At 42.0% G+C, this 19536-nt stretch overlaps 1 long non-coding RNA gene across 5 annotated transcripts in view; it reads left to right on the top strand.

Annotated features, from left to right (window-relative positions):
- The window catches only part of LOC128100436 (uncharacterized), a 415354-nt gene that overhangs the window by 73574 nt on the left and 322244 nt on the right, over positions 1–19536 (top strand). For 4 of the 5 annotated variants that reach the window (XR_008214792.1, XR_008214795.1, XR_008214791.1 and 1 more), the window contains exons 1-2: positions 8994–9115; positions 13695–13775. The exons of the other annotated variant lie outside the window; for it this stretch is intronic. This is a non-coding gene — a long non-coding RNA (uncharacterized LOC128100436). Of the gene's footprint in view, positions 1–8993; positions 9116–13694; positions 13776–19536 lie in introns of those variants that run through there. 5 annotated transcript variants of the gene reach the window in all.

Here is a 19536-nt window from a genome sequence, read left to right as displayed (position 1 = left end):
GGATTAGACATGGGTTTAAACACACTCGAACGTACTGGACTGGTGAACTACCACTGAAACCAGTCCCAAATAAACATCAAGTGCACCAAGACTGATTCTTCCAGTTTCCCCTTCTCCATGGACATGATCCAACAAAGAGGCACATGTGCTGTGGCTAGCCAATGGTGGTAAGCTTCAAGGGTTTGGGGTAAGAAAGTCAAAAACAGGAATGCTGAAGGTTGAAACTTTTTTTCCTACTGTTCCAAGAGAGTAGTGACCACCTTGAATTAGAAACAAGTTCTGGTGAGCAAAACAGACCTGGTAGAAGCACTATAAATTCTTGATGGAATCAAGAGGGCTTGTAAGGGAGAACAGGTTTCTAGCAATCCTTTTGTATGTGGGTGGGAGAGGTGGGGATATGGTCACGTTAGATTTTCCAACAAATTCTGTACAGTGTGAAATGATTTTCACAGGTGGAGAATCACAAACGACCTATGATGTTAGGGTTCCTGCACAAGTAGGCTTCTTCTGTTAGATTAGATGGAGTATTTTGAGAAAAGATAGAAGACTCATGAGCTGAATAAAATATTTGTCCCCCAAAAATATTGTCATCTGTCATAGTTTGCTTCCATTGCTTTGATAATATCATAGCCAAAAACAGCTCGGGGAAGGGTTTATTTGGCTTGCACAGCCTGATCACGTTTGCTCATTGAGAGAAGTCAGGGCAGGAACTCAACAGGAATGCTGCTTACTGGCTTACTCCCCCTGGCTTGCTCAGTTGGCTTTTTTATATAACCCAGAACTACCTGCCCACGTGTGGTGGTTTGAAAGAAAGTGGTCCCCAAAGGGAGTGGCACTATTAGGAGGTGTGGCCCTGTTGGAGGAAGTGTGTCACTGTGGGGGTAGGTTTTGAGGTCTCTTTTTCTCAAACTTCCCATGGTGTGACAGTGAGTTCAACTTCCTGTTGCCTCTGAGTCAAGATGTAGGACTCTCAGCTCAAGCACCATGTCTGCCTGCATGCCACAATGCTTCTCACTATGATGATAAAAGACTGAACCTCTGAAACTGTAAGTGAGCCCCCTCAATTAAATGTTTTTATTTATTAGAGTTGACATGGTCATGGTGTCTCTACAGCAATAAAACCCAAACAAAGACACTAGGGGTAGCACCACCCACAGTGAACTGGGCCCTTTCACAGCAACCTTCCATCAACCAAGAAAATGTCCCACAGACTTGCCCACAGGTAAAGCGGGTGGAGGCAATTCCTCAACCGAGGCTCCCTCTTCTCAGATGAGTCTAGTTTAGTTACACTGATAAAACTAACCAGTACATCTCCCATTTTGAACCATTTTGCCAGTATTCACCAACATATTTCCACATTATTAAAAAGACTACTGTTAGTAAATGAAAAATATTTCCCTTTCCTCCTAATCTTTTCCAAAATACTTGGACACTATTAAATGTGAGTGCTAAGAGGCACCGAGATCCCCATACTGGGCAGATTTAGATCTCTTGGAGTTGAAAAAGAATATACAAGCGTAAGGTTCTTTTCCATCATTGCATATACAAGTTTTTTTTGTGTGTGTGTCTTTTTCTTCCTACCGCTCTCTTCTCTCTCATCAAAACAGTAGTGATGTAAGTGTCCAAGGAAATGCTGAAGAAAGACCCCAGACTCAAATAGTGTGCAAAGACAAAGAGCATTTATTCTACAGAAACTTCCAGTGTGCTGAGTTGAACACCTGTACAAAATGGCGATGACCCCAGAGGAGCTCCTTTTAAGCACAGCTCGGGGAAGTTCAGGGACCGTTAGGCTATCTCAAACATAATTGGTTAAGCAAGCAGTAGTCACATTAGTATACTTTTAATTGGCTGAGGTTTTATCTTTGGACATACTTGGTAAGTTTCAAAGGGGTTGCAGGAACTGTCCTTGAGACATTGTGGGGCTGACTCAGACCTTGTTTGTCTCTCTCCCTCGTCCCTGAATGTAATTTGTTGATAAATGGCCCTTGGTTGGGTGAGATACCTGTTTGTCCCCTCAGAGAACTGAAACCTAAATTCAGTTGTAAAAGTGGGAAAGTTTAAACTCTTCAGTGAAAATTAAGAAATCAATCTGGACAAATTATTTTAAACAAATGAGTTTCCATTAATGGGATAAGCCAGAAAAATTTATCAAGGTCACAAAATGTCAACATTAAGTAAAAAACAAAAAGAAAACAAATTTAGAGAATCTTGAAAAGTTTCCCTTTCATATAAGTGGGAAAGTTCTTAGATCTTAAAATATATATAATAGGAAAAAGAGTTAAGGACTATCCTTCAGGAAGGCTATTGAAGTCTGTTTTCTGGACAAACTCATATAGTTCACTAACTCTATACTTAATTTCCCATGAGCCTTTGCAAAGTCTACCAAAAGAAAATGTGTCCCATCTGTTGGTGTTTCCAACACTAAAGGAAGACAAGCTCCAGTGGCCCAGTGGATGCCAGAGAAAGCAGGTCAGCTCCCTGGTGATGGATAACGTTATTTAAAGAGGATAAGGAAGTGTGGATGTCGTCATCCAGTGCAGCGATCCCATTTGGTCTCACACTATGTGTTTCATAACACACCCCTCTCTGTTCTTGTTCCCCACATCAGGGTCAGATTTACATTGGTTCATTTTCCCCAAGGTTGTAACATCAGGGTTGAAGAATCACTTCTCAATGGCTTACATCCTCAGAGGTACGTGGCCCAATTATTCTAAACTTTTTGCTTTTATAAGGGGACAAAAGTTAAATGATTAGAATGACCATATAATTTATTTTTCAAAACAAGAGCTTTCTGAGAGTAGAAATGAGAGCCATTAATAATTGTGCTAGGAAAAAGAACAAAATAGAATTACTGGGCCCTCCACTTATAATAAAAATAAAAACATATACCTAGCCAGGTCCACTGATTTATTGCACAGTTCAAACTTAAATACACTTAATATCTAACACACACACGGTTACATAATTTTTATTTTAATTTCTCCTTAAGGAGAAAACCACAACAATAACCCATTGAAAAATGTCCTATAGCATTTGACACACAGTTTTTTTTTTTTTCCTCACTCTCCTGGGGTAAGATCATCATAAATGGAACTTAAATAAATGTTATATAAAACAATGAACAATGAAGCTCTTTGCAGGAAATAGTTTTGAGAGCCTTCTAGCTGTGGAATAAATATTGCTGGGGCTTAGAGGAAAAAAGAGGAAGCCAAAATGTGTAAGGAAAAGAAAGGCATGTGGGAGAGGAGGAAGATATATTAATTGGCCCATTTCAATTATTTTACCACATACATCAAAACATGATGCTGTACTTCATAAGTATGTGATTATTATTTGCCAGCTGACAGTTGATGGCTGTTGGGGACAGAGTCAGTTTTGTTTGGGACTGCGGTTACTGGTAGGCTGACCATGCCTCAGTGGACGGCCCCATGGCTATTCACACATGCAAGGGGAGCACTAACTGGACTCAGTTGTGGGAGAGATGTGCTGGAAGGGATGAGAGGGAAGTTATCTGGGGAGGAGTGGGGGTATGTATAATCTACATACATTACACACTTATGTGACATTTTAAGAGAGTAATAAAAATATTAAAATAAATTCCTAGCAAATGAAAGAAAATCTGTTGGCTGTTTTTTTGTGAACACAAAGTAGAGCTACCTGGGAAGAAGGAGCCTCAGTTCTGAGATCCTCAGACTGTCCTGGGCAAGTCTGTGGGGACATTTTCTTTTTAACTGAAAGTAGTTTTTTTCATATGTGTATTCTGATCATGGTTTCCTGTCCTTATCTCTTCCCAGATCCTCCCTACCTCCTCACCCACCCAACTCCAGGCCTTCTTTCCCTCTGACTTTAAAAAACAAACAGGCCAATGAAAAAACAAACAAAACAAAGCAGACAAATGAAAAAGCAAAAACAAAGAAAAATCACCGAGAAACACATACCCATGTAGATACACATACACACACACAAACACACACACACACACACACACACACACACACACACCCTCACACACACCACAAAAACACAAAATTGGAAACCATAGTAGACAAGCAAAAGACATTAAGGTAAAAAAAAAATAGGGGACATTTTATTGATTGACAATCGATGTGGGTGAGTGGTGCCACCCAGGGCAGGTGGTCCTGGGTTCTATAAGAAAGCAATCTCTGAGCAAGCCATGGGGAGCAAACCAGCAAGAAGCATTCCTCCATAGTCCCTGCCTCTGCTCCGGTTTGCGTGCCCTGACCGTCCTCACAGATGGACTGTGAACAGGACGTGTAAGCCAAATAGCCACTCTCTCCTGTCCAACTTGCTTTTAGTCAGGATGGTGACCACAGCAGCAGAAAGCAGACGATGGCACTTGTCAAGCCTCCTGCCTGGCTTGCTCACCCATCCTCAAGATTTAGACCAGCCCCAATCTCTTTGGTGATGCTGTTCTGAATATCCTCAGACAGACTTAGGAACTCCAGCTCCAATTCCAGGGTTGGATACCTGTCTTTACCTTGGTTTTGGTAATTTTCATTGTGGTATCTAACTCTGGAGAGTTAATGTCTGATTCTCTCCTACTATTGGCACAGTATGGTACTGGTTGTCACAGGACTTATGACAATATAACTCAACTAGAGTCAGTCACATGAGGTTTAGGACATTTTAGTCTTTTCCTTAGGGTCAATTGCGACATCCAACACATCACAGGAGTGTGAGGAAAGCATACCAAAATGATGAGACATATGCCTGAACGGGTACAACAAAATCCTAACACGAGTCTTTACTGGAGGGAAGGCATCTATAAGTACTCTGCAGACTTCAAAGCCTTTGTTTTTAAGTGTTTAATCTATTGCTTTATAGAGATGGAAGAAGATTCATGTGGTGATATTTATTTGAGCTGAAATGTGGTGATATTTTATTTGTATGTTAATAAAGTTTGCCTAGAGATCAGAGATCATGGCCAGCCATAAACAGAAGTCAGGCGGTGGTAGCACACGCCCTTAATCCGATCACAATGGCAGGCAGAGTCTCTGTGTGTTCAACCATAGATTCTGGATTCCAGTACCAACCATAGAGACCTGGATGTCTGTATAGATAGGCAGTGACGAGGAAGTGAGGTGGCAATGAGAAGGCAGAACAGGAAGGCAATAAAGGCACAGGTTAGACAGGAAGAGGCTCTCTTGGGAAGCAACGGCAGGTGGTGTGGTGAGCTAAGGTTAGTTTGGTGGCTATCACTATCAGTCTGATCTCTATGGCTTGCATCCCTGTATTTGGCTCTGTGTTTCTTATTTAGTAAGACGGTTTAGAAATTTATCTACAGTTCGTTATAATAACTCCAGCTTTCTCAACATTCTTTTGGACATCTTAAAAGACACATATTTTAGTTTTTAGACCTATTCAGTTTTCTTTCACTTATTCAGGGAAAATGAACATTGTACTTCCTTGAAAGAAACTTCAACCAGGCAGTGGTGGCACGTGCTTTTAATCCCAGCACTCCGGAGGCAGAGGTATACAGATCTCTGTGACTTCGAGGCCAGCCTGATCTACAGAGTGAGTTACAGGACAGCTAGAGCTGTTACACAGAGAAACCCTGACTTGAAAAACCAAAACCAAAACAAAAAACAAAAACAAAAAACTTCAGACCTGCCTTAAACGCCTATAGTTTGGTTTGGATTTGTGAACAGGCACTCCCAGGTAGAGAAAAGCCGCATTTGTGTTAGCATTCTACAAGGCTGACTGACTGATAGGAACTTGCGGGTGTTGTGGAGAGCTGGGATGTTTCTTGCTTTGCTGTAGCCCACCTGTGTGGTGCTCCCACCTATGCAGTATTTTCGATGTGTTTATTTTGTCTTTGTGTATGTGAGTATCCGCATGACTCTATCTGTACCATGTATATACCTTCTGACCCACAGTGGTCCGAAGAGGCCATTGGATCCCCTGGAACTGGAGTTAGATAGTTGTGATCCATTATGTAGGTGCTGGGAACCAAATCCAGGTCCTCTGGAAGAGCAGTGAGTACTCTTTTAACCCCTGATCCATCCTCCTGATGGCCGCAACCAAAGTATTTTTAAAGTTCTTTGATTTATGACTTTTTCCCCCTGTTACTATTAAAATTTACTGCTGGGTGGTGGTGGATCACACCTTTAATCCCAGCACTTGAGGAACAGAGGCAGGCTGATCTCTGTGAGTTCAGGGACAGCCTGGACTACAGAGCAAGTTCCCGGACAGACAAGGCTGTTACACAGAGAAACCCTGTTGTGAGAAACCAACCAACCAGCCAGCCAGCCAACCAACCAACCAACCAACCAACCAACAAACAAAAACTTCATGACCATAACACTGTCTCCACAGTGGGACATTTCCTGAGTCTTGAGTTCCTGGGCCATGGTCACTCACTCTGGTCACTCATATTTGGCTCCAGAATAAACCAGCTCCTATTCTTTTGAGAAGAAAGCTGTTTCAGTTATTTCTTTTTCCAAAAACTTAGAGTTTTTGTCTTGTGAAACTTAGCATTGTACGTTTATATTTTGTTCTAAGCAGAATAACTTCTGTGCTCAAACTCATTTAGGGACATATGTCCATAAGTCAGAACTCTCCATCTCTCTTGCTCTCTGACAAAGCAACTATTTTTTATTATAGAATTTTAAAACTTAATAAATAATAACCACAAAACCATCAGACATAGAAAAACTCTAATTAAAATTACTTTGAATCCCATGTTTTGGAGAAAAATCACTTGAGAAATTCTATTTTTTCTTAATAAAATTAATTAAAATTACTGTATCATTTTTTTCTGTAATACTTCTTTTTATACTATAAGTATACCAGAAATTTTATATATTAATATGCATTTAGGTTTTTTAATTGTCAACTATAGTATTTAAGGATTATATTATAATTAAATATTAATTGGTCATTAGAAATCTGTTTTGTCTGGTAAAGAACAGGGAAAATTGAAGTCTCCAATCTTGTCTAGTTTTCCTGTCAGCTATATTTCTTGATGATAGGATTAAAGACTATGCATTGTTTTGAAATTTATTTTTAAAAATTTTAATTGATGCATATGTACATATGTGGGTGTATGTGCATGTGACTGCAGTTGCTCATGAAGGCCAGAAGAGGGCATCAGATCTCTTGGAGCTAGAGTTACAGACAGTTGTGAGCTGTACAGTCTGGGTGCTGGGAGCCCAACCCAGGTCTCCTGAGTGAATAAGTGCTATTAATTACCAAGCCATCTCTCCAGCCCACACTAGGTACTTTTTAAAGAAGCTATGTTATCCATTACAAGTTTCACTTAAAAAGAATCCATGATTCACTCTTCCACCAACTAGCAATGGCAGAAACTTCCCACCCTAGACTGTTCAGTTCTGCCACTCTCACATTTTTGCCAATTTAAATTTTCTATGTTTAAAAATGTTTTTCTTTGATTATTAAAAACTTTCATAGTTTTTACATATCTACTTTATATGTTTTATTTGTTTTAGGGTTAACTATGTGTTAATATACTTATGATTATTTGCATATATGGATCTTCCTATTGATTTGCGAAAGCTCTTTCTGTAATTTTCCTATTGACTTATTGTTGGATCATACAATTACAGATGTTTTCTCTCATTTGTTAGCATTTCAGTGTGACTTAACATGCACATGCCAAGACTTACCTCAGGGGCTGGAGAGATGGCTCAATGGTTAGAGCTCTAGACGAGCCCTGAGGTTCAGACCCACGTCGGGCAGCTTATAACCACCTGTAATTCCAGCTCTAGGAGAGTCAATACCGTCTTCTGGATTCTTCAGACACTTGTACTCCTGTGTGCTTACTCACACAGACACACAGGCATAAAAATGAAAAAAGAAAATCTTTCTCTCAACCCCTTAAACACTGGAGTTCAGATGAGCCAAACAACCATCCCTGTTTCCTTGTACCCCCTCCTTTCACCATCATCGTGAGTACCATGCACAGACCCCCCTCCTTTCACCATCATCGTGAGTACCATGCACAGACCCCCCTCCTTTCACCATCGTCGTGAGTACCATGCACAGACCCCCCTCCTTTCACCATCATCGTGAGTACCATGCACAGACCCCCTTCCTTTCACCATCATCGTGAGTACCATGCACAGACCCCCTCCCTTCACCATCATCGTGAGTACCATGCACAGACCCCCCTCCTTTCACCATCATCGTGAGTACCATGCACAGACCCCCCTCCTTTCACCATCGTCGTGAGTACCATGCACAGACCCCCCTCCTTTCACCATCGTCGTGAGTACCATGCACAGACCCCCCTCCTTTCACCATCGTCGTGAGTACCATGCACAGACCTCCCAGCAGTGTGAACTGTGAGCTAAAACAAACTCTGAAGTTATTTTTGTCAGGTGTTTTGTTACAACAATGAGGAAAGTAACCAATACAGGAAAGAATAAAAATGGAATAAAAGGAGGAGAGAGGGGAGGGGCCAGCGAGATGGTTCAGAGGGCAAAGACACTTGCTGTGCTAGCGTGGTGACCTGGGTTTGACCTCTAGAATCCATGTAAAGATGCAAGGAGAGGATGGGCAGTACCGCAAAGTTGTTCTCTCACTTCCACACATGCACTGTTCGCTGTCCCCCGTCTTTTCCTGTCTGTCTCTTTCTCTTACACACACACACACACACACACACACACACACACACACACACACACGTCTGTAATAACAAATTTAAAGGAGAAGAGAGGAGAGTGGTGTGGTGGTATTGTGTTCCTCAAAATATTGTGCACCCTAATAAACTTATCTGGGGTCAGAGACAGAGCAGCCACAATATTAAACATAGAGGATAGGCAGTGGTAGCACACGCCTTTAATCCTAGCATTCCAGAGGCAGAAATCCATCTGTTCAAGGATACAGCCAAGCATGGTGACTCACGCCTTTAATCTCAGAAAGCGAGCCTTTAATCCCAGGGAGTGAGGCAGAAAGCAGAAAGATATATAAGGCGTGAGGACCAGAAACTAGAAGCATTTGGTCTGCCTGGTTAAGCATTTGGCTGGTTAAGCTTTTAGGTTTTGAGCAGCACAGTTCAGCTGAGAGCCATTCGGATATGAGGACACAGAGGCTTCCAGTCTGAGAAAACAAGACCAGCTGAGGATCTGGCGAGGTGAGGTAGCTATGGCTTGTTCTGGTTCTCTGATCTTCCAGTTCACCCCAATACCTGGCTCAGGTTTGATTTTATTAATAAGAACTTTTAAGGTTCATGCTACAGAGTGGCTTGGATAGGGAGTCAATCTGGGTGCTAGATTATCAGAACTGTGGGTATGGGGCCATAGCAGAACCCGTTGGATATCTTTTAGAGGATGGGTTAGAAGCAGCCATGGCTGGATGCCATGAACGACAGAGAAGGCAATATTAGGTGGCTAGCATTCTGATCTGAGATAATATGTGAAGTGGAAATGTGGTTTTAAAGAAATTGAGCTCAATAGAGCACATAGTCCTGGAACCATTTAGGTAGTTTGTGCTGTTGTCCCCAGTTGGATGTCTCCTTTGTAGACAGGGAACACACAGCTCTTATCTTAAAGAGAAGAGAATAGCTCATTTTGGAGTCAAGTGTTGGCAATCATGCCCTGGAGACTCCAGGTTACCCCAATACCTTGTTCCAACATGGTAACAGTTTCATGGTAATGGCAACAGAAAAAAGTCATAAATCAAGGTACCTTAAAAATACTCAGGTGGAAGCATCAGGTAGCAGGTTACACAGCAAAGTTGGGGGGACTCTGCTGGAGGCTTCAGATGTTATCTGATGACATTCTTAGCTTTGGGGCTGGTTGACACAGGGGTCTTGTTTGCATTCCAAAAAGATTTTCCTAGGAGTCACAAGGATGTTAAGTCAAACACAGAGGAGAGAAATAAATGGCTGTTTAGGACACTTACAATAACGAAAGATAATTTGGTTCTGGACTTACAACATCCCAACTTTCCACAGTTTTGATCAACCAATTACCTTGTAGAATGTTTAACATGGATGTGGCTTTTTTTTGGGAACTTGGGTCCCTCCTCTTCCTGTTGGACCTCAGTTTCCAGAGTGTCATTTAAATTCAGCTTGATACAAAGTTTTCTTCTGCTCTTAAAAATTTCAGACTCCTGAGTGAATGTGTTTGGTTGAAGGAATAAATAAATATTTGAGAAGAGTAAACAGTTGAAAAATTAAAATATGAATAATTTACAAGCTGACTGCCAGTTATTTGTTGATTGCTAAATTATGTGTTCATGGAATGCTGATTATGTTTAAATATCTGCTTCCGTGTTGCTAAGGGAAACATACTTTCTTCCCTGCCTTTTGTGTACAGGCTGTATTTTTGTTTACATTATTCCTGTTTTTCATTCTTGAAAGAATAATGACTACTGTATTTCATAAACATATATGTTAATTTTTAATAAAAATGCAGTCAAATGGGGCATGCAAGGAAGGAAAAAAATATCCAAAGCACCAATTATGCTGTAAATCTAATTCCTGATGTCTCTTCACTATTAGTTCAGTGGGTGAAGAGATGGGAGATAAGGAGGTAGAGACAGGAAGGGACAAACAGTGTGAATGTTGGGATCACCAAGCAATTCTAATTCACTGAAAATATAGATGTTAAAATCCCCTAAAAGAAAAGATACATTTCCAGGGATATTAATGGAGTCCAACATCCAGACTAAGCTTTATAGTTGTGAATTAAAAAATTAAATCACGTTTATTTATGTAGGGTCGAGGGACACATGTGTGCCATGGCGTGTATGTGACCGTCAGAGGACAACTTGGAGGAATCGATTCTCTTCTTCCACCAGGCAGGGAATCAAACCCAGATCACCAGGCTTGACATTAAGCCCCTTTACCCACTGAGCCATATTGTCGGCCCCTTAAGTGAATTTAATAATGACCACAAGTCCTTTTCTATACTCTTTCTTTCCATATTGTTTATTTCTAAAGTATTTCTTTGCTAGTAGAATTTAATCCTCTAGGTCTTAATTTTTAAAATTTATTTAAATTTTTATATATTATTATGGTTATATTGGGGGTGGGGCTTATATGCCTGGTGCTTGTGTGGACGTCACAGGAAATAAAAAACAAAAGCGAATTTTGTCCTTCCACTGTGTGGATCCTGGGTATTGAACTCAGGTCACTGGGCTTGGTGGCAAGCCCTTTTACCCATTGACCATCTTGCTAGCCTCCTTGAAGTTTTTGTGAAAAAGACTCCTATGTTCTAGGCTTTCCAAGCCATTGTAACTGTTTGTTCCCGTCACATTTTTCACCTGAAAGAGTCCGTGTGTGCTGCTTTTGTTCCTTTGCACTTGCAAACCCACCTGTCTGCTACTTCCTGTCTTTGATAATATTAGTTTGGATAAATCCCAGTTCAGCCCTTATTTTCATTCCTACTTGAACTTGGGTTGACTCTGTCCTTGATATCCATTGCCAGTGTGGAGAAAGAACAGTCATTGCATTCTATTACTGTGATAAACACCATGAACAAAAAGCAACTTCAGTAGGAGAAAGTGTGTTTGACTTCCCAGGTGACAGTTCATCAATGAGAGAGGGCAGAGGTCCCAGCAGCAAGGAGAGGCAGGAACCTGAAGGCAGGAACACTACTTACTGGCTTGCTTCTCATGGTTTGCTCAGCTTTCTTTCTTTCTTTCTTTTTTTTGTTGTTTTTTTTTGTTTTTGGTTTTTTCGAGACAGGGTTTCTCTGGATAGCTTTGTGCCTTTCCTGGAACTCGCTTTGTAGACCAGGCTGGCCTCGAACTCACAGAGATCCGCCTGGCTCTGCCTCCCAAGTGCTGGGATTAAAGGCATGTGCCACCACTGCCTGGCTCAGCTTGCTTTCTTATACACCCTAAGATCATCTGCCCAAGAGTAAAACTGGCCATAGTGGGCTGGGCCCTCTCATATTGATCCATTAATCAAGACAATGCCCTCAGACTTGGCAATGATAGAGGCATTTCCTCAGTTGAGGAGTCTTCTTCCCAGATGACTCTAGCTTGTGTCAAATTGACAAAAAACTAACGAGCACGATCATTAGAATTTTTTTTCTCAGCAAGATTCAAACCAAAATATAACAATAAAACAAAGAACAGAGTTATCAAGTAATAATAAAAATATAAAATAGAAATAGGAAATTAAAAATAAAAATAAAATGAATAAATCAATAAAACAAAATAAGCAGTAACCTGAAATATAAGGTGATTATATCCTCTGTTAGTGTTTCTACCACACTGGGATGATGTGGCTTCTCTATTCCCATAGACTTGCCCTCCCTATCAGTCTCCACAGGTGGGAGGGGAGAATGCTAATCTCAGCAAATGAAATAAGTTGAGTCAATGTCCTCTGAGGAAGACAGAATTGCCAGAATTCCCTGATTTGAGCTTCCTTGCCTGAGCATCATTGCCTTGTCTTTGATGCTTGAGGGGCTGGCTCTTTCCTCATAGAGCACCTTCCATGACTGAGGCTCTTACAAGGTATGGACCACTCATCCATTTCAGTTTACCTTTGTCCGTTGTCAGCTTCCACAGCACCCTCCGTGTTCTCCTATGTAGCTAGGCTAGACAATGGTTCGGGGAAAGGCTCCACACTTCAGCCTGAGCACCTGCCAGGCCCCAGCCTGCTCTCTGTACATGGTGCATGCCTCATCCACCCACCCAATGTCTTTCTGCAGCTCAGCCCTGTCTCCTGCTCTGTGGCTTTCACTATGAGAACACTGGTGGCTGTAGTTGACCCTGGCTATCAGAAGCAGCATGGTGTAGCTCAGATAGGTCACTTCCTTGGGCAGGCTTTCACATTTCTGCTCACTTCTGTTTTCTTTACCTCCTCTTCTTACATGACTGACTGCATTAAAAAAATCAACAATAGTTTTATTATTTGAAAAGTTCATACATGTAGACAGCATATCTTGAGCATATCTACCCTCCTCTTCCCTTCAACGTAAGCCAAACCCTCCTCTAATTGGTCTCCTTCTCTTCCTTCCTTCCTTTCTTTCTTTCTTTCTCTCTCTTTCATTTCCTTCCTTCCTTTCTTTACTTTTCTTTTCCTTTCTTTCTTTCCTTCTCTCTTTCTGTCTTTCTTTCTTTCCCATTTATAATGCACTGAGTCCAGTCAATGATGCCCATATGTGCATGAACTTGGGGACAGCAACTGGAGTTTGAACAGCTTACCAGTGACCATGTCCTCCAGGTAAAATGAGTCTTTCTCTCCTCTGCTGCCATCAATGCTCCTCAGCTAGAGGTGAGACCTTTGGTAGCAACTCCCTTCTCCATGCTGGAGATTTGGATTGACTGGATCCTGTGTGTGTAGCCATAGCTTCTGTGAATTCAGGAGTGTACTAGCTATGTCATGTCCAGGAAACCGCATTTCAGGGCTCTCCTCTCTAACCTCCCACCCTTACATCCTTCCCCTCCTCTCTTCCTTGATGTCCCCAGAGCCTTGGGGAAGGGAGAAGGTTAATGTCCTGTCCAGGACTCAGCTTATTTGCAGCATTTTGAACCATTATTAGTCTTGCAATAATATTCCTATCCAAACTGTTTCCCAACAAGTTCCTACATTGCTTGTTTTCCCTTTGTGCTAAGAATCTGAACTGCTCTTTATGGTTTTGTCAAAGCGCAGGCTTTTGGTGATCACGTGATTACATTCACAATGCAAATTTCCTTCCTAGGACACATCAACCTAAACTTTCTGACTTCTTTTGTTTTTTTGGTTGTGGCGGCAGAAGATGGCGATGAACAATGTGGCTAGATGGAGCACTGGCGTTTTGTTCGATCACTCCAGCAGCACCACTCACTCAGTGTTGGTAAACAGCCTTTAGTGGCACCACTTTTGTTTAGTTACGTGTGCTGTAATGACTGTGTTGGTCAGAGCAGAGTGTGTGTTGGGAATGTTTAGTCTTCAGTCCACACTGTATGTACTATGTTCACTTCTGTTGTTGGGGTAAAATAACCTGAAAATGTAGAGGAGGAAGGGGTTTGTTTCAGCTTGAAATACCAGGTTACTGTCTGTGTCTGCACAAGTCAAGTCCCAGCAGCAGGACTTAAGTCAGCTGGTCACACAGGTCCACAGCCAGGAGCAGAGAGGAATGGATGCATGCATGCTTGCTTGATCGAGCTCAACTTGATTTCTCCACTCCTACGCAGGTCAAGATCACCTACCTAGGGAATGATGCTGCCCACACTGGGCTGTGTCTCCCACATAGATTAACATACTCAAGACAGTCCCCCACAAACGTTCCCACAGGCCAACCCAGTGTGGACAACCCCTTACTGAGACTGCTCGGGTGATTTTTAGGTTGTGTCAAGCTGACGATAACTGTCTCAGGGCTAGAGAGATGATGTGGTGGTTTAGAGCACTTGTTGCTCTTGTAGAGGACCTAGGTTTGATTCCTAGCACCCACATGGTGGTTCACAACCACCTGTAACTCCATTCTCAGGGGGTCCAATGCCCTTTTCTAACATCTGTGGGTACTAGGGCATGCACATGGTACACCTCCATGCTGGCCAAACATTCATACACATAAAATAAAATAAATAAATTTAAAAAATTTTAAAAGTTAACCATGACACTGTAGCAAACATTTCCCCCATCCAGCTGCCTTTGATAACTGTTAGCACTGTGATTTCCCTAATCCTGAGGTGTGATTGGGCTGTGTGAAGTGTCACTTCCTACCTTCTTGTTACAAAAAAGCTGTGAAAACAAAACCAAGCTGTGGAGAGACCCTGCTTGAGGTTAGAAAGGCCAGGGTGATGATTGACTTGTATTTTCTGTCTCATAGGAAGGATGCCTCTTGGGAGCTAGTCATCCATGCTGTGAAGCAAGTGGAGGCCGGGAGCCCCACCTGTCAGGAAATGATAGCAGTGATGGCTTGCTTAGTCCCTGGCTGAAAATAGCAGTGGCTATTTATACTTTTCGTATTCATGTTTGATGTTTTCATAGCACACTCATTTTTGGTGCCTCTGCTGGTAACCATAGTAACAACAAAGAAGAATCTAGCGAGTTTTTGGTCTTTGTCTCTTTCCCCTAGTTTTCACCAGGCAGCTTGTGCCTCAATGGGCAGTTTTAGCCTGTTCAGTAGAAGGTTTCATTCATGGAGGGTTGCTTTGGGAGGCCATTCTGAATGATGGGCTTCAAGGATGAGGCAAATCCACTGTAAAAATCCTCTTGATCTTTTTTATCTTGTACAGGATGTTTTTATAACCAAAGACCAGAGAAGAGGTAAAATGTCCCATCAATCATTTTCATTACTTGACTGTTAATTATGCTTTGACTTCATTACCTATTTTCCTCTTCTCTTGGCCTCTTAGCCAAGATGGAACCCCATGGAAGGACTGGTGTGTTAATTATAGGTGTGTGGACCAGTAGCATCTTAGAATTTGTATCCTCTACCTCACATGAGCACATCCTCCCAAAAGCAACTGTCTTAATGACCCATGTGAGGCTTCCTTCAAGTCTGTAGAGCCAGAAGTCTGCATTCCCTCCTGAGACCCCTTTGAAGCAGAACTGTGGGAAGGCTTGACTTGACCTCTGGTCTGACACTATGACCAGCCACAGTTGGCAGAATGGACCAGAGAAACAGTCACACATCTTCCATATCCAGGCCGCACTTTATCCAACAATGTCCATATGTCACTCAAGGGTCTTGCAAACTCAGCTCAGCGTCTCAACACTGGGTTAAGTTATGAATCAGGGTTGTCTGTTGGCTGAGATTCAGGGGATCAGGGGTAGGTAATGCTAAGGAAAGGTGGCTGTTTCCCTTTGTAGTTATGAATGGGCACTACCTTTGGAAGAGAGCTTAAAAAGAGAAAGTAAGGCAGCAATTAGACTTCTCTGAGATGCCTGACACTCCCAGACATCTGCACTTGAACATGGATTAGCTTTTCTAAGCTCTCAGAAGTGTTGGGTAGCAGTGAACCCTGAATAGAAACATCCTATCCTGGAGATAGATACCCAGGGAATTCTAAAGGTGGATCATAGGACTTAGGAAGTTAAAGACTCAGAAGTGTTTGGAAGTTCCTGAAACATAGATTCACAAGGTTCCCCCATCTTCAAGATTCCATAAGCAGAAAGGATGACTTGAGGAGAGACACTGTCAGAGTGTTCGATCTCACTGCATGTCACAGAGTCAGGGTACAGCTTTCATGAGTCATTACCTAGTTGGGGGGCTTTTGAGTGATGCCCTTGTCTCTGTGGCAGTCATGCTCCTGTTAGTAACCCCTCACTTGTACTCCTGTAGGTAACCCCAATAACACTCATTGCTTCACTAGGTTGGAGTTTGGGGGTCAAATCCCTACCTGGGGTTAGTAGATGTTTGTTTGTGTCCCCCCAAAAATAGTATCACACAAACGGTCTGTCTGGATTCTCCCCTGGAACAACACAACTCTCTTCCAGTTAGGACTAGCTAGTCCTGCTAGTCAGATGTGTGTTCCTGCATCTCTCAGGAGTACACATCTGACTTCTGTTTTGTGAAAATGGGTGTAAGTGAGACATAAAAATCTGCTGAAGGAGAAAGTAGCTCATTTCAATCTCTTTAATGGGTAGGTTTTATTATGTTTAGACACCTGTGTCTCATTCACTCTTTATCGTATTTATTGCTTTTCATGTTTACAACACTGTATGCCTAAAAAGCGATTAAGAAAGAGTGACTAGTGTATAGAGTCATTGTTGATGGAACATCCAGGGGCCCCTTAGAACAGGGCCATCCATGATAGAACGTTAGCTCTTCAAGCTGCCAACAGCAGGGTGCTGATGAGATGGACCAGTACCCTTGGAGATACTCCCCTAGGCTATCAAGACACTTGTCATCAAAGTCACCATACATCTTGTGGGCACAGCTGCTCTTGGGAGGAAACAGGTGCAAGAGGATGGTTTTTACCCATCATGCTCTCCTCCTACAGTGGCCATTTACACACATGACCCATCTAGGCATGTTTTCCCCGATACCTCTGCTAGCTTATGGAGCAGGTAAGATCCACTTGAGGACCATAAAAAGGGAAAAAGAGCATGCAGGAAAGATAAACACTTCTTTATGAAGGCAGCAGATTGAACTCACTTCCAAACACCTGTGATAACATCCAGTTCTATGTTGCAATATGTCTTCCTGTATTTAAAAAGTTTTCTTTGAGACAGGATCTTTCAGTACAGCCCATGCTGGCTTCAGGGTTACTAGGAAGCCCAGAATGACCTCAAACTCATGAGTCCCCTGTCTTGGCCTTCTGAGTGTTGAGATTATGGAATACATCACCATGCCTGGGTGTTTTTTCTTTAAAGAATAAAAGGCTCCATTTTATACATTTGTACAGAAAAGTAATCTCATAGTTCTTCCAGACCTGTTTTGAATTTGTGTAAATGAGTGGGGAGCGGGTGAGTCTTTGCTGTCACAGATCTTCCTCTGCAGAATGGAGGGAGAGAGCACTTCTCTGTCCAGTATTGAATATTCCGACACAGAGTGTTTCCCTGAACGAACATATTCAGGAAGCCCAGATTTCACCTCTTCTTTTTGGCAAGCCATGGGGCGAGCTGCTCTTCCTGCAAACGGAAGGTTAATTCAGTTCAGTCATAGGGTCTGGCAGATGGCAGTGACCCTGTGCGGCGGACGCTGTTTCTGAGTCTCACCTGGGAAGAATTAGGGAGCTCAGCTGGGCTGCCTGAGCACAGCACTTGGAAGGGAGCATTTTGTGGAGCCAGGCAAGACAGGGTAGGAGCCAGCATGAGCCTGTGAATGTGAGGTCAAGAATAAAGGTGAAAGACACCATAGGATGTGGTTACAAATTTGGTTATTGAAAGACACACCAAACTATCACTGTTTATTCAGCTATGAGCACTCATCACCTAAAGAGACAAGGAGGTGAAAGAAAATTCTGCATTGGCTGAAGTGTAATCCTGTCATTAGGTCTTGATTGCAGGCATGTGCGTGCATGTGTGCATGCCTGCATGTGTGTGGGCACATGCATTTGTGTGTGTGTGTGTGTGTGTGTGTGTGTGTGTGTGTGTGTGTGTGTGTGATTTGCAAGCTGGTTAGTGATTTTGAAAGGATCTTCCTGTCTCTGTCTTTCCAATGCTAGCACTGTAAACGTGAACCACCACACTCAGCTGTTTTGGGAGTGCAGGGGATCATGTTACATAGAAACTACCTTCTCGGTCTCTTAATTGCAGTCTTTTATTTAAAACACTCTCTCACCCGTCCTGTGGAATCTCTAGAGCTAGTCACCCCCAAGCTGCCTCTATGCTTCTGCCTACCTAGGAAACAGAACTCATTGTATTTTATGAGATCTGCTTCAGTTGCTATGCTAGTGGGCAGCATGTGTTTGAAGAATCAATAAAGATGTCCAGGAGGTGTTTTTTTTTTCCCCCTGACCCTTATTGGTCTCGTCATCTTTGAAACACTGTGTTCATCTTTGGCTACAGACTATATCCACATGTGTGTATCCACTGACATCTGTGTGCACACACATATAAGAGCATATTAACATTCTTGTGTGGGCATATAAATGTGTGCATAGGCACTGGAGTGCATTTCCATTTTGATCATAGTTGCTGTTTCCCACGTTTAAAAACTATCTTGCAGGATACTATGAAAATAAGATGTTTAGGGGCCATGAAACCTATCTGTCAAATATAATTGTGAAAACTCCTAGAATATGTGACATCCAGTCATATGAGTTTTTCAGTAGGTACTGATAAATTGAAGAAGAAATCCTAAAAATGATGGAATGAACAGTTTTTTACATGCAATTTTAGCCAAAAGGAAACACACAATTTTCCGTGCAATTTTAAGCAAAAGAGTGGACATCAGCAAAAATAAATGTTATAAAATGTATCCAAAGGACAGTCATCTTAGTTAGGGTTTCAATTGCTGTGAGAAACACCATTACCAAAGGCAAAAACTTGGGGAAGAAAGTGTTTATTTCAGCTTACAGTTTACAGTCTATAATCAAAGGAAGTTAGGTCAGGAACTCAAGGCCGGAACCTGGAGGTGGGAGCTGATGCAGAAGCCATGAAGGGGTACTGCTTACTGGCTTGCTCCCCATGACTTGCTCAGCCTGCTTTCTTGTAGAACCCAGGACACTTGTTGAGAGGTAGCACCACTCACATGGGCTGGCCCATCCTACATCAATCACCAATCAAGAAAATGCATAACAGGCTTACCCATTGGCCTGTCTGATGGGGTCATTTTCTCAATTGAGGTTCCCTGTTCCAAAATTACTTTAGCTTGTGTCAAATTGACATAAAAGTAGCCAGCATAACAGTCCACAGTTGGCAATGGTTAGAAAAAAAAATATAGGTGGAGCAATTGTAAATTGCAAGTGAATTATTCAGAAATATACAAATTAAAAATAAAAGAAATTCCAAAGTAAAGGCAATAGTAAGAAATATTATTTAAAATATGACAAATGATATAGACAATAGAATAAAAACAAATCAGTGATAGAATTTGATGGATTGCATTTAATGGTGATATCCAAGGAAGAAATGACCCAAAATGTAGACAGACATTAACAATGTGAGAGGAGTAAACATGATGCAGTAGAATTTGCTTCTCTCTCTCTTCTCCACTCTCTTTC

This window comes from Peromyscus californicus, unplaced genomic scaffold, assembly GCF_007827085.1.
Source record: "Peromyscus californicus insignis strain IS unplaced genomic scaffold, ASM782708v3 Scaffold_11__1_contigs__length_118956290, whole genome shotgun sequence".
In the NCBI taxonomy this organism is placed as follows: domain Eukaryota; kingdom Metazoa; phylum Chordata; class Mammalia; order Rodentia; family Cricetidae; genus Peromyscus; species Peromyscus californicus.
The sequence above is the reverse complement of the archived record's forward strand: the minus strand, read 5'-3'. Positions and strand labels throughout refer to the sequence as shown.